Source organism: Mustelus asterias, chromosome 5 (genome assembly GCF_964213995.1).
Source record: "Mustelus asterias chromosome 5, sMusAst1.hap1.1, whole genome shotgun sequence".
Taxonomy (NCBI): Eukaryota; Metazoa; Chordata; class Chondrichthyes; order Carcharhiniformes; family Triakidae; genus Mustelus; species Mustelus asterias.
Window position 1 is genome coordinate 21,040,855 of NC_135805.1, and position 16,532 is coordinate 21,057,386.

The following is a 16,532-nucleotide window of genomic DNA, read 5'->3' on the forward strand; positions in this document are numbered from 1 at the left end:
CAAAGTGCTTTATACCGTATGAAGGACTTTTGAAGTGTAGTCCATAGACCATAGAAGACCATAGAATCCCTGCAGTGCAGAAGGAGGCCGTTCGGCCCATCGAGTCTGCATCAACTACAATCCCACCCAGGCCCTATTCCTGTAACCCCACATATTTGCCCTGCTAATCCCCTGACATGAAGATCAATTTAGCATGGCCAACCAACCTCACCCGCACATCTTTGGCCTGTGGGATGAAACCGGAGCACCCGGAGGAAACCCACGCAGACGTGGGGAGAACGTGCAGACTCCGCACAAACAGTGACCCGAGGACGGAATTGAACCTGGGTCCCTGGCACCGTGAAGCAGCACTGTGCCACCGTGCAGTCATTTTGTAATGTAGGAAACAAAGCAGACGACTTTCATGCAGCAAGCTCACACAGTCATGTGATGATGGCCAGTTGATTCAGAGAGAAACTTCGGCCTGGACATGGTGGCGAGGGCGGGGGAGCTTCCTTGCACTTCCATAAAATAGCACCATGGATCCTTTACTATCCTCCCACACTGGGGGATGAGACGTTGGCTAAATGTCTGACCAAGACCGCAAGAAACTGCAAAGTGCCGTGAATGTAGTCCAGTCCATCACGCAAACCAGCCTCCCATCCATTGACTCTGTCTACACTTCCCGCTGCCTCGGCAAAGCAGTCAGCATAATTAAGGACTCCACGCTCCCAGGACATCCTCTCTTCCACCTTCTTCCGTTGGGGAAAAGACTAAAGTCTGAGGTCACGTACCAACCGACTCAAAAACAGCTTCTTCCCTGCTGCTGTCAGACTTTTGAACCTTGCATTAAGTTGATTTTTCTGTCCACCCTAGCTATGACTGTAACACTACATTCTGCACTCTCTCATTTCCTTCTCTATGAATGGTATGTTTTGTCGTATAGTGCGCAAGGAGCAATACTTTCCACTGTATACCAATACATGTGACAATAATAAATCAGGCAGCTGACTGCGCCCCGACACTGAAGCCTTGCTTTCTTTTGTACTCAAGCCCTGAAGGAGAATTTGAACCGGAAACCTTGTGACTGAGGAGCAAGAGTGTGGTTAAAAGTAAAGTTTATTTATCAGTCACAAGTAAGGCTTACATTAACACTGCAATGAAGTTACTGTGAAAATCCCCTAGTCGCCACACTCCGGCGCCTGTTCGTGTACACTGAGGGAGAATTTAGCATGGCCAATGCATCTAACCAGCACATCTTTCGGACTGTGGGAGGAAACCGGAGCACCCGGAGGAAACCCACGCAGACATGCGGAGGACGTGCAGATTCCACACAGACAGTGACCCAAGCCGGGAATCGAACCCAGGTCCCCGGCATTGTGAGGCAGCAGTGCTAACCACAATGCCACCGTACCTCCTAAGTGAGCCACAGCTCCTCTGCTATGGGATTCTTTCCCTTCAGGGTCACTGAAGCGCCGTTAGCCCCTTTGTCATTTCCCTCCCTGTGAGCAAGCGAAGGGCACCTCTAATGGGGATATGAGGTTGATGATAACTCAGACACACAGCCTGTCTCATAATACCAAGGCACCTTGTGTAATATTCTGCGTGCATATGAACTTTTAATTCTTCTGTCGATTGTTTGAATGGTTCCACGGGGAGTTGATGAGAAATGTAATGAATAACTGGCAATCTATTTCTTGGTTCAGTCCATTGGGTTTTAATCTGTGTAACATGAATATCCATTAACTTTTTTTTTGTTCTATAGCAGACCGGTGCATTCTTCTCAAGCTGGTCTCATTCTCTTCACCCTCCTGACTCACAAACCTTCGATGCGGTGATTTACCACAATAAAACGCTCAGCGGTTGGTTTTGAGTTTTTTTTTAAACCCGGGCATTTTGCTTCAAATGAGCGAAATAAATGAGTTTTGTGGCCTCCCACTCATTCAGCAGGAGGCAGGTGCGGAGGGGGGCGGCTGGGAGGTCAGGGACTCACACCAGACAGGTGAAACAAGTTGCTGTCCTGGTCCCTCTACACCGACGCTATGGTTAAGAAAGTCCACCAACTTTCTCAGGAGGCTAAGGAAACTTGGCATGTCCACTACGCCTCTCACCAATTTTTATGTACACACCATAGAAAGCATCCTCTCTGATGTATCACATCTTGATATGGCTCCTGCTCTGACCAAGACCGCAAGAAATTACAAAGGGTGATGAACATAGCCCAGTCCATCACGCAAACCAGCCTCCCATCCACTGACTCTGTCTACACTGCCCTCTGCCTCGGAAAAGCAGCCAGCATAATCAACCCCCTGGACATTCTCTCTTCCACCTTCTTCCGTCGGGAAAAAGATACAAAAGTCTGAGGTCACGTACCAACCGACTCAAGAACAGCTTCTTCCCTGCTGCCATCAGACTTTTGAATGGACTTAGCTTGCATTAAGTTGATCTTTCTCTGCACCCCAGCTATGACTGTAACACTACATTCTGCACTCTCTCCTTTCCTTCTCTATGCATGGTATGTTTTGTCAGTATAGCATGCAAGAAACAATATTTTCCTCTGTATCTCCCTATATGGCCTCGGAAGTGGGAATCCCCAACTTTCATTTCTCAACGAAACAGTCCGGCCTGGACTTCCTCCTGGAGCCACTGCCCCAGTGCTAATGAGGCCTGGTTCTCAAAATGGACCAGGCATCCACCAAAGTTCAGACAAAGAACCAAGAACAGTGCAGCACAGGAACAGACCCTTCAGCTCACCAAGCCTGCACCAACACATGACGTCTTTCTAAGCTAAAGACCTTTTGCCTCTACATGGTCCGTATCCCTCCATTCCCTGCCTAGTCATATATCTGTCAGGATGCCTCTTAAATGTTGCTATTGTATCTGCTTCTGCCACCTCCTCTGACAACGCATTCCAGGCACTTACCAACCTCTGTGTAAAAAACACCTGCCTTTCATAGAAATCATAGATCATAGAAATCATAGAAACCCTACAGTGCAGAAGGAGGCCATTCGGCCCATCGAGTCTGCACCAACCACAATCCCACCCAGGCCCTACCCCCACATATTTACCCGCTAATCCCTCTAACCTACACATCCCAGGACTCTAAGGGGCAATTTTTAACCTGGCCAATCAACCTAACCCGCACATCTTTGGACTGTGGGAGGAAACCGGAGCACCCGGAGGAAACCCACGCAGACACGAGGAGAATGTGCAAACTCCACACAGACAGTGACCCGAGCCGGGAATCAAACCCGGGACCCTGGAGCTGTGAAGCAGCAGTGCTAACCACTGTGCTACCGTGCTGCCTCCTTTAAACACATCTCCTTTAAACTTTCCCCATTTGACCTTAAGCCTATGTCCCCAAGTAATTGACATTTCTACCCTGGGAAATTCTGACTATCCATTCTATCTATGCCACTCATAATTTTGTAAACTTCTATTTTTGTCCCTCAGCACCCAAATAAGGGCAAACATGTCCAAATAAACACTTCTGTGCTGGCAATTAACTGCCTTTCTTTCCAAAATTTCTAGAACATCCCTTTTGAAGAATGAACAAAACAATGGGGGGATCTTTCCTGTCCTGTCCCGCCTGCCATGGGAATCGTAGCAGGCGGGGAGGGTGGACCATGCAAAGATCTGTTGACCTTGGGCGGGATAGTCCCGTTTTGGGGGAGCGAAGCCGGAAAATCCCACCCAATATTTTCTTTCTGTCATGGGATTTGGGCTAGTATTTGTTGCCCATCCCTAATTGCTCTGGAATCAAGTAGCTTCTTAAGATATAGAAGCAGACTTAGGCCATTGAGGCCATTTCCAAGTCAGCCATTTTGTTGTGGGCCTGGAGTCACATGCGAATAAATGTCAGAATTCTCCCATTGTGGAAAATGTGAAACTCCATTGATAGTCGGGCAGAGATTTCTGGCTTTTAGAGCAGCGTGGCCGGAGAATTCTGCCCACAGATGGCAGATTTTCTCCCCTAAAGGACGCTAAAGTTTAGGTTTATTTATTCGTGTCACAAGTAGGCTTACACTAACCCTGGAATGAAGTTACTGTGAAAATTCCCTAGTCGCCACACTCCAGCGCCTGTTCGGGTACACTGAGAGAGAATTTAGCATGGCCAATGCACCTAACCAGCACGTATTTCGTAATGTGGGAGGAAACTAGAGCACCCGGAGGAAACCCACGCAGACACGGGGAGAACGTGCAAACTCCACACAGACAGTGACCCAAGCCGGGAATCGAACCTGGGTCCCTGGCGCTGTGAGGCAGCGGTGCTAACCACAGTGTCACCGGGGTTAGTGAACCAGCTAGAGATTTTCTCTTAACAATCAATCGATAAAACTTTCATGGTCATTATTACTGAGGCTAACTTTTTGTATTCATTGTTAATTAATTGAATTTAAATTCCGACATTTACCAAGGTGGGAATTGAACCTGTGGCCACAAAGCATTAACGTCAGGCATTGAATTGTTAGTCCAGCACTATACCACTCTTACCCCTGCATTACAGCACATATAATTGCAACAACATTCAAAAGGGCCACCTAGTGTTTCATTGACAATATACCAGTACCAGTCATTCAATATTCTGGGTGAAAAACTACCTCAGGGAGTTGGCTAAGTGAATGGCTAATTTGTTGTTGGTGATTAAGATGGATGCATTAGTAACCAGACTGGATAAGAGGAATTATTCAGGATGGTAACCTCCCTTACTTTATAAATGAGGTATTGTAGGTCAACAGATAAAAAATGGAGCTGGGAGTTTCTTTGCTTAAGTTAACTAGTTGTTTCTTTATCATGGCAGCCCCCAGCCCGACAGCCCTTCAAGATTTCCATGCAATTCTTGGACTTCCCTTTTGCCCCTCCGTTACTGAGAGTAATGCCTTCAGTCTTCCAAGCTCTGTATTAAGGGTTTCTCTGCCTAAACCCCTTTGGCTCATTCCCCTGTCTTGCCTTCTTTAAGATGCTTCATCAAGTTTTCCCACTTTCACTAAGTGAACTATATTTTTAATTGATTTGTGGGACATGGGCGTCGCTGGCTGGGCCAACATTTATTGCCCATTCCTATTGTCCATCTTTAGAGTCAACCACATTGCTGTGGCTTTGGAGTCACATGTAGGCCAGATCAGGTAAGGACGGGTTTTTCCAACAATTGACAATGGTTTCATGGTCATCAGTAGATTCTTAATTCCAGATATTTTTTATTGAATTCAAATTCCGCCCTCTGCCGTGGCGGGGTTCGAACCCGGGTCCCCAGAACATTAACTGAGTTTCTGGATTAACAGTCTAGCGATAATACCACTAGGCCATCACCTCCCCTACTAACCTGTCTGAATGTCACCTCCTTTGGCTTGACATTAACATTAAGCTTTAGTCCTGTTCCCATCACTGAGACTCGCTTTGCTATTCAAGATTCGCTCTTGGGACTGAATTTAAATTTCATCAGTTGATATGGTGGGATTTGTACAACACGATTACTCCTGTCAGAGGGGCCACCTCGTGTATACTGACAGTATAAGAGCACCGAGAATGGCCGTAATTCTCCGGCCGATCCCCGCCCTCCCCTACCCCCAGCCACTGCTCAGCCCAATTTCCGTCCAATGTCTAAATGTGCTTCAGAAATTGTTGTTGTTGAGGGTGCGGGTGCGGAGTGGCTTCACATTGCAACAAACTGCAGAGTCATCACAGTACAGCAGGAGGCCATTCGACCCACTGAGTCCATGCTGGTGCGGTCCAAGCAGGCTGCATCCGACCTGGGATTTATTCTTCCGAAACTGACTGTTTCCTTCATCAGTTCCAGTCGTAAAATCACTGAGGCGAAGCAGGGCATCTTAGGAGAAGGCTTCACTTGTAGCTGTGTATGTTTTTTAGGAGGTAACATGTGAAAAGGATGTGTCTGCTGACTCCCAGAACAGAGTGAGGCTGCAGGAGGCCGACTATCTGTGTAAAGGAGGCATTTGAAGGCAGGCAGTGGTAGAGTGGTATTGTTGCTGGACTAGCAATCCATAGACAGGATAACGTCAGTCTCTAGACTGTGTCTGAACTGTGTCTAGTCAGTCTCTAGACTGTGTCTGGACTATGTCTAGTTAGTCTCCAGACTCTGTCTGGACTGTGTCTAGTTAGTCTCTAGACTCTGTCTGGACTGTGTCTAGTCAGTCTCTTGACTGTGTCTGGACTATGTCTAGTTAGTCTCCAGACTCTGTCTGGACTTTGTCTAGTTAGTCTCTAGACTCTGTCTGGACTGTGTCTAGTTAGTCTCTAGACTCTGACTGGACTGTGTCTAGTTAGTCTCTAGACTGTGTCTGGGCTGTGTCTAGTCAATCTCTAGACTGTGTCTGGGCTGTGTCTAGTCAATCTCTAGACTGTGTTTGGGCTGTGTCTAGTCAGTCTCTAGACTGTATCTGGACTGTGCCTCGTTAGTCTCTAAACTGTGTCTGGACTGTGTCTAGTCAGTCTCTAAACTGCATCTAGACTGTGTCTAATCAGTCTCTAGACTGCGTCTGAATTGTGACTAGTCAGTTTCTAGACTGTGTCTGGATGTGTCTAGTCAGTCTCTAAACTGCATCTGGACTGTGTCTAATCAGCCTCTAGACTGCGTCTGAATTGTGACCAGTCAGTCTCTAGACTGTGTCTGGACTGTATCTAGTCAGACTCTGGACAATCTGGACTGTGTCTAGTCAGTCTTTAGACTGTTGGCGGGATTTTCTGGGTCACCTGATTTTGGACTTTTCTTCCCGAGGTCAACAAACCATTCAATGGTCCATCAAATTGTCCGCCTTGTCCGTGACGCGGGGTGGAAGGGGGGCATGTGGGGAGGGGAGGGTGTGGTGTATGGGGAGGGGAGGGTTGGTGAGGGGGGAGGGGAGGGTGTGGTGTATGGGGAGGGGAGGGTTGGTGAGGTGGGTGGGGAGGGGAGGGTGTGGTGTATAGGGAGGGGAGGGTTGGTGAGGTGGGTGGGGAGGGGAGGGTGTGGTGAGGTGGGTGGGGAGGGGAGGGTGTGGTGTATGGGGAGGGGAGGGTTGGTGAGGTGGGTGGGGAGGGGAGGGTGTGGTGTATGGGGAGGGGAGGGTTGGTGAGGTGGGTGGGGAGGGGAGGGTGTGGTGAGGTGGGTGGGGAGGGGAGGGTTGGTGTATAGGGAGGGGAGGGTGTGGTGTATGGGGAGGGGAGGGTTGGTGCGGTGGGTGGGGAGGGGAGGGTGTGGTGAGGTGGGTGGGGAGGGGAGGGTGTGGTGTATAGGGAGGGGAGGGTGTGGTGTATGGGGAGTGGGAGGGTTGGTGAGGAGGATGGGGAGGGTGTGGTGTATGGGGAGTGGGAGGGTTGGTGAGGGGGGTGGAGAGGGGAGGGTGTGGTGTATGGGGAGTGGGAGGGTTGGTGAGGGGGGTGGGGAGGGGAGGGTGTAGTGTATGGGGAGGGGAGGGTTGGTGAGGGGGGAGGGGAGGGTGTGGTGTATGGGGAGTGGGAGTGTTGGTGAAGGGGGTGGAGAGGGGAGGGTGTGGTGTTTTGGGAGGGGAGGGTTGGTGAGGGGGGTGCGGAGGGGAGGGTTGGTGAGGGGGGTGCGGAGGGGAGGGTGTGGTGTATGGGGAGGGGAGGGTTGGTGAGGTGGGTGGGGAGAGGAGGGTTGGTGAGGGGGGTGGGGAGGGGAGGGTTGGTGAGGGGGGTGGTAGTTGTACCCCAGAAATTCTTAATTTCAGGGAAGGCCCACCGCTGGCCAGCTAAGTGCCTGAGACGCCCTGAATTCTGGTGGCAGTTTATCGAAGGTGGCGACACTGGGGCTCCCACCTGCTCACCAGTGGGTGGGCGAGACTCCTGTCACCATCATTAAATACCATCCAATGTGTCAACGCTGTTACCTTTCATCAGAATATAGCCAACATCATCCGCTGTAGACAAGTTCCCCACTGCCTCTCCTGGCCTCCTTATGCAGAGTCTGAATAACATTTTCAAATTTGGCCAATCCTCCCAGCGTATGTCACCTTGAACAGTCAGTTCAATGATAATTTTGCTGAATTAATATGTATGAGATCCTTTAGCAGATAATTGATCCACGTTTCTGGCCAACCCTTCATTTATTTATCTGTTTGTGTCCTAGGGCAGCACGGTGGCACAATGGTTAGCACTGCTGCCTCACAGCGCCAGGGACCCAGGTTCAATTCCTGGCTTGAGTTAAGTTCTAAATTTATTTACTTATTCGTCACAAGTAGGCTTACATTAACACAGCAATGAAGTTACTGTGAAAATTCCCTAGTCGCCACACTCCAGAGCCTGTGCAGGTACACTGAGGGAGAATTTAGCATGGCCAATTTAGCATGGGAAAGCAAATTGCGTGGAGGACACAGAGAGTCTGCAGAGAGATTTGGATAGGCTAAGTGAGTGGGCGAGGATCTGGCAGATGGAGTATGACGTCGGTAAGTGTGAGGTTATCCGCTTTGGAAGGAATAATAGTAAAATGGACTATTATTTAAACGGTGAAAAATTACAACATGCTACTGTGCAGAGGGACCTGGGGGTCCTTGTGCATGAATCACAAAAACACAGTCTGCAGGTGCAGCAGGTAATCAAGAAGGCAAATGGAATGTTGGCCTTTATCGCGAGAGGGATGGAGTATAAAAGCAGGGAGGTCATGCTGCAACTGTACAGGGTACTGGTGAGGCCGCACCTAGAGTACTGTGTACAGTTTTGGTCCCCTTATTTAAGAAAGGATGTATTGGCTTTGGAAGGGGTACAGAGAAGGTTCACCAGGTTGATTCCGGAGATGAGGGGGTTGGCTTACGAGGAGAGATTGAGTAGACTGGGCCTGTGCTCATTGGAGTTTAGAAGGTTGAGGGGAGATCTTATAGAGACATATAAGATAATGAAGGGGCTAGACAGGGTAGAAACATTGAGATTGTTTCCACTTACAATGGAAACAAGAACTAGGGGGCATAGCCTCAAAATACGGGGAAGTCAATTTAGAACAGAGTTGAGGAGGAACTTCCTCTCCCAGAGGGTAGTGAATCTTTGGAATTCTCTGCCCAATGAAGCGGTAGAGGCTACCTCGTTAAATGTGTTTAAGTCACAGATAGATAGGTTTTTAGCCAATAGGGGAATTAAGGGTTATGGGGAGCGGGCGGGTAAGTGGAACTGAACCCACTATCAGATCAGCCATGATCTTATTGAATGGCGGAGCAGGCTTGAGGGGCCAGATGGCCTACTCCTGCTCCTATTTCTTATGTTCAATGCGCCTAACCAGCACGTCTTTCAGACTGGGGAGGAAACCGGAGCACCCGGTGAAAACCCACGCAGACACGGGGAGAACGTGCAAACTCTGCACAGACAGTGATCCAAGCCGGAATCGAACCCGGGTCCCTGGCGCTGTGAGGCAACAGTGCTAACCACTCTGCCACTGTGCCGCCCTGGCACAGTTTCATTAAAATTGGTCTGGAAAAGTCCAAAACCTCTCATACCTCCGTCGCACAGCCTGCCTCTGCTCCTATTTCTCCCCCACTGTTGTTGGGACCTTAGCTCCATCCCGTTAAGGTACAATGTCCCTACTGCTCTGCTGAGCTGCCTCATTCCCACATCTTCATCCATGAGGATTCCATGAGCTGGATTATCACAGGTAGGAACTGTACAGCCGTTTTCTTGAGAGTTGGATTCATCTCCCAGCCTTATCAACCTCAACTCATAATCCATCCCTTTTAATGAAACTGTGCCAGGGCGGCATGATGGCACAGTGTTTAGCACTTCTGCCTCACAGTGCCAGGACGTGGTGGCTTTGGAGAGAGTACAGAAAAGGTTTACCAGGATGTTGCCTGGTATAGAGGGTATTAGATATGAGGAGAGATTGAATAAACTGTTCTCCCGGGAAAGACAGAGGCTGAGGGGCGACCTGATAGAAGTTTATAAAATTATGAGGGGCATAGGAAGGGTGAGCAGTTGGAAGCTTTTTCCCAGGGCAGGAATGACAATTACAAGGGGGCACAAGTTCAAGGTAAAGGGGGGAAAGGTTCAGTGGAGAAGTTTTTTATACAGAGGGGGCCTGGAATATACTGTCGAGTGAGGTGGTTGAAGCAGACACATTAGCCACATTTAAGGCTCGTCTGGATAGACACATGAACAGGCGTGAAATAGAGGGATACAGGCGGTTGATCTCGATAGGACAATGTGATCGACACATGGTTGGAGGCCCGAAGGGCCTGTTCCTGTGCTGTACTGTTCTTTGTTTTTTGTTAATTGTGCCCTTAATCCCAGCCATAAATAAAGATCATCGCGAATGGGAAAATCAGGCGGAATACCTTCGCTATAAAGGTGCTGAGCATGGGGAATTCACTACCACGAAAAGCAACTGAGGTGAGTAACAGGGATAGGAATATAGGGACAAGGAGTGGGAATAGGCAATTCAGCCCTTCGAGCCCACTCCGCCATATAACATGGCCATGTCTGATCTTATCCTGGTCTCAACTCCACTTTCCTGCCTGCTCCCCACAGCCTATTTTCCCGCTTTTCCTCAGAAACATATCGACCTCGTTCTTGAATCTGGTGATTGATTCTGCCTCCACTGCACTCGGGGCAGTGAGTTCCACAGATTCACAACCCTCTGAGAGAAGTAGTTTCCCCCCATCTCAGTTTTGAACCTACCTCCTCTCACTGTATATCAATGACCTCTTGTTCCAGATTGTCCCACAAGGGAGAACATCTGGTTAATGTCGACTTTATCAATCCCCTTTAGCATTTTATATACCTCGATCAGATCCCCACCTCATCCTTATGAATTCCAGCCAGTATAAGCCCAAACTATCCAGGAACAGGAGATTAGAAGACGGCAATAATCTCTCCCTCGATGTCAGTAAAACTAAGGAGATTGTCATCGGCTTCAGGAAGTGCAGAGGAGGATATGCCCCTGTCTACAGCAAAGGGGATGAAGTAGAAAGGGTCGGGTGCTTCAGGTTTCTAGGTGTCCAGATCACCAACAACCTGTCCTGGTCACTCCATGCTACTGCTATCGTTAGGAAAGCCCACCAATGCCTCTACTTTCTCAGAAAACTAAGGAAATTTGGCACGTCTGCTAAAACTCTCACCAATGTTTACAGAGGCACCATAGAAAGCATTCTTTCTGGTTGTATCACAGCTTGGTATGGCTCCTGCTCTGCCAAGACCGCAAGCAGCTACAGAAAGTCATGAATGTAGCTCAATCCATCAGGCAAACCAGCCTCCCATCCATTGACTCTGTCTACACTCCCCGCTGCCTCGGAAAAGCAGCCTGCATAATTACGGACCCCACGTACCCCGGACATTCTCTCTTCCACCACCTTCTGTCGGGAAAAAGATACAAAAGTCTGAGGTCACGTACCAACCAACTCAAGAACAGCTTCTTCCCAGCTGCTGTCAGACTTTTGAATGGACCTACCTCATATTAAACTTTCTCTACACCCAAGCTATGGCTGTAACATTACATTCAGCATCCTCTCCTTTCCTTCTCTCCTATGTACTCTATGAACGGTATGCTTTGTCTGTTTGGCGTGCAAGAAACAATACTTTTCACTGTACCCCAATACATGTGACAATAATAAATCAAAACAAATCAAAGTTATGGTGAAATGGTTAGACAAAGAGTGGCTGGAGGAGAACCTTGTGAAATACAAACATTGATGGTGGGGGAGAGCAGAACTGGGGTTCACAGTCTGAGGATTCAGGATAGACCATTTGGGACGGATATGAGGAGACATTTCTTCACCCAAAGAGTGATGAGCCTGTGGAATTCGTTACCACAGGAAGTAGTTGATGCCAAAACATTGAATGTATTCAAGAGGCGGCTGGATATAGCACTTGGGGCGAATGGGATCAAAGGTTATGGGGAGAAAGCAGGATGAGGCTATTGAGTTGGATAATCAGTCATGATCGTAATGAATGGTGGAGCAGGCTCGACGGGCCGAATGGCCTCCTCCTCCTCCTATCTTCTATGTTTCGATGTTTCTATCAACATGCACCGGTTGGGTTGAATGATCTGTTTCTGGCCTGCACGTTTTAAGCGACACAGGTTTCTTTCTTCCTGCTCAGCCTGCACTGCTTCAAACACTCAGAAAAATCATTCTGTCTGCAAAAAAGTGCTGGATAAAAGCAATTTCATGAAGCAGCCAACTCCAGATACAGTCCTTTCATGTGACGGGAGACCGCAGCTTGACAGCAGGAGTTGGGCAAATAAAGGATTCTCAAACAATCATCCTCGTTGTATCTATTGCAAATCACCACTTGTACTGGGTGATAAGTGTTTATATCTGGATTTCATTTAACAGTAAATAGCTCCAGCCACTCTGAAGATGATCGTCTCTTGCCTTCCTGATTGACTGGGGATTGAAAGAGAGTCATACATCAAGCCCTGTGCACAATATTGCTGCAGTTGTTAAACTCCAGCGACCTTCACATCATGTGGCAAGAAATGAAAGGTGCGGGTTTTGTTACCAAATTTAGTTGAATAATTCCCTGGCATGTTTTACTAAGTTAAAGGCACCGTATCAAAGCAAATTGCTGTTATCGCAGGCCCGAAGCACGGATGACAGACGGGACGCTGACAAGAGAAGATATGAAAAGACGAGGAATTAAGTTAAAAAAAAAGATTTGGAAACAAAAGAGGGAGTAAGAAATTAAATTATCAAAGAGCATAAAACAAAATAGCAAAATATGTTACCAACACATAAAAGGAAAATCAGGGCGGGAATGGGGTGAGTCAGGATGAAGTCATAACTAAACGGTGGAAATGTTTAATAATTACTCCTTCCCCTAATACCGTACCCAAAGAGGGCATTGCCAACCACAGACTTCCATTGGATTGCTCCACAGTCAGGCTTCTGGGGAGGCTGACAATCAACTGGTTTGGCCATGTCACAAACATAGCTTCCCCGTGGCCTTCAGGTCCTGACAGGAGACTTGAACCTGGAGTTTCTGTGGGCGGCGCAGTGGTTAGCACCGCTGCCTCACAGCTCCAAGGACCCAGGTTCAATTCCAGCCTCAGGTGACTGTCTGTGTGGAGTTTGCACATTCTCACTGTGGATTTCCTCTGGGTGCTCCGGTTTCCTCCCGCAGTCCAAAAATGTGCAGGTTAGGTGGATTGACCATGCTAAATGGCCCTTAGTGTCCTCGGATGTGTAGGTTAGATGGATTGGCCATGCTAAATTGCCTCTTAGTGTCCCAAGATATGTAGGTTAGATGGCTTGACCATGCTAAATTGCCTCTTAGCGTCCCAAGATATGTAGGTTAGATGGCTTGACCATGTTAAATTCCCTCTTAATGTCCCAAGATATGTAGGTTAGATGGCTTGACCATGTTAAATTCCCTCTTAATGTCCCAAGATGTATAGGTTAGATGGATTTGCCATGGGTAATGTGTGGAGTTACATGGATAGGGTGGGAGAGTGGGCCTGGGTAAGATGTGAGACCTTTCGACAAGGTCTCACATAACAGGCCACTATGTAAAGTTAAAGCACATGGGATTGCAGGTGATGTCTTGAAATGGATAGAAAGCTGGTTAGCAGATAGGAAGCAAAGAGTTGGCTTAAATGGCTCTTTATCTGAATGGCAGTCAGTGATTAGTAGGGTTCTGCAGGGATCTGTGCTGGGGCCCCAACTGTTCACATTATATATTAATGATTTGGAAGAGGGAACTAAATGTATTATCTCCAAATTTGCAGACGATACAAAGTTGGGTGGGAGGGTGAGCTGTGAGGAGGATGCAGAGATGCTTCAGTGTGATTTGGACAGGCTGAGTGTGTGCGCATCTGCATGGCAGATGCAGTATAATGTGGATAAATGTGAGGTTATCTACTTTGGTAGCAATAATAAGACAGATTATTACTTGAATGGGTGTAAATTGAGAGAGGTGGATACTCAGTGAGCCCTTAGTGTCCTCGTGCATCAGTTGCTGAAAGTAAGCGCTCAGGTACAGCAAGCAGTCAAGAAGGGTCACAGACCACGATAAGGATAGGAAACACCTCCTCCATTATCACGCTCAACACCGGTGCCCCACAAGGTTGTGTTCTCAACCTCCGACTTTACTCCTTATACACCTATGACTGTGTGGCCAAATTTCCCTCCAACTCAATTTTCAAGTTTGATGATGACACCACCATAGTGGGTCGGATCTCAAACAATGACGAGACAGAGTACAGGAATGAGATAGAGAATCTGGTGAACTGGTGCAGCAACAATAATCTCTCCCTCAATATCAACAAAATGAAGGAGGTTGTCATCGACTTCAGGAAGCGTAGAGGAGAACATGCCCCTGTCTACATCAACGGGACAAAGTAGAAAGGGTCGAGAGCTTCTAGGTTTTAGGTGTCCAGATCACCAACAACCTGTCCTGGTCCCCCCATGCCGGCACTATAGTTAAGAAAGCCCACCAACGCCTCTACTTTCTCAGAAGGCTAAGAAAATTTTGCATGTCAGCTACGGCTCTCACCAGCTTTTACAGATGCACCATAGAAAGCATTCTTTTCGGATGTATTACAGCTTGATACAGAGCTCTTGCTCTGCCCAAGACCACAAGAAACTACAAAGGGTCGTGAACGAAGTCATTTATATTAATGATTTGGATGAGAAGTTAGGAGGCATGGTTAGAAAGTTTACAGATGACACCAAGATTGGTGGCATAGTGGACAGTGAAGAAGGTTATCAAGGATTGCATCGGGATCTTGGTCAATTGGGCGAGTGGGCTGACGAATGGCAGATGGAGTTTAATTTAGATAAATGCGAAGTGATGCATTTTGGTAGGTCGAACCAGGGCAGGACTTACTCAGTTAATGGTAGGGCGTTGGGAGGTGTTATAGAACAAAGAAATCTACAGGTACAGGTTCATAGCTCCTTGAAAGTGGAGTCACAGGTGGGCAAAGTAGCGAAGAAGGCATTCAGCATGCTTGATTTCATTGGTCAGAACATTGAATGTAGGAATTGGGACGTCTTGTTGAAGTTGTACAAGACATTGGTAAGGCCACACTTGGAATATTGTGTACAGTTCTGGTCACCCTATTATAGAAAGGATATTATTAAACTAGAAAGAGTGCAGAAAAGATTTACTAGGATGCTACCGGGTCATGATGGTTTGAGTTATAAGGAGAGGCTGGATAGACTGGGAGTTTTTTCCCTGGAGTGTAGGAGTCTGAGGGGTGATCTTATAGAGGTCTATAAAATAATGAGGTGTACAGATCAGCTAGGTAGTCAATATCTTTTCCCAAAAGTAGGGGAGTCTAAAACTAGAGGGCATAGGCTTAAGGTGAGAGGGGAGAGATACAAAAGGGTCCAGAGGGGCAATTTTTTCACACAGAGGGTGGTGAGTGTCTGGAACAAGCTGCCAGAGGTAGTAGTAGAGGTGGGTACAATTTTGTCTTTTAAAAGGCGTTCAGACAGTTACAAGGGTAAGATAGGTATAGAGGGATATGGGCCAAATGTGGGCAATTGGGAGTAGCTTAGTGGTTAAAAACAAAGGGATGCAAGGACAAGTTGGGCCGAAGGGCCTGTTTCCATGCTGTAAACCTCGATGACTCTATGACTTTATGAAGCGAGATGGATCTGGTGAGCATGACTTTGGAAGAGGAAATTAGAAATGATGTAATCGCATTTAAGATACAAAGAAATATCTTTTAAAAATGAATCATACTCAAAGAGGATAAAACCCCCTGATTTAGATGAATTGCCTTCATGTATTTTAAAATAATCTAGGGGAGAGCAGAGACACTATTCCACATGCTTAATCATTTGTTCGAAAACAATGTAGCACCACAGGATTGGAGCATAGTTTAAGTTATAACCAAGCTTTAAGAAGGGAGATAGAACATGTCAAGGGAATTATAGACTAGTCAACTTTTGTTTTACCCATTTTACGGTATATGGGAATTGCTGGGATGAGAATCAACCACATTGCTGCGGCTCTGGAATCACATGTAGGCCAGATCAGGTAAGGACGGCAGATTTCCTTCCCTGTAGGACATTAGTGAACCAGATGGGTTCTTAGACTTGTAATTCAAATTTCATCATCTACCATGGCAGGATTTGAACACCGGTCTTGCTCTGGGGCTCTGGATTATTAGTTCAGTGACAATACCACCACACCACCTGCCATTGGCAGCTCATGTCCCCGACCACCAGGGATTTCAATGGCCTCCCCCCCCACCACCACCCTCCGCCCCCCCCCCCCCCCCCCCCCGCCCCCACCCCTCCTCTCCCCGGCAGAGCCACCGTGCCGATTCTCCCGTTTCTGAAGACAGCAGTGATTCTTGCCGGGCTCCCGCTACACCCGGGGGGTCGGAAAATCCTGAGAGCAAAAGAAATGGAAATGAAGGTCAATAAGAAAAGCGTACTCATGACAGATGCCAGCTAGAAAATACAACTGAGAACCAGTCTGAACATAGCAGTGTTCAGAAGGGAGGTGAAAAAACAAATGATGTGGGGAATAAAGTGTTAATAGGAGTTATAAAGTGAAATATTAATAAAAGGCCATTTTTCCACCATAATCCTTGGCCTACACATCTGCTATTGTTTTTTTCTATTTGTGTACAGAGGCACATTCACTGCAGCAGAAAAGCCCAAGC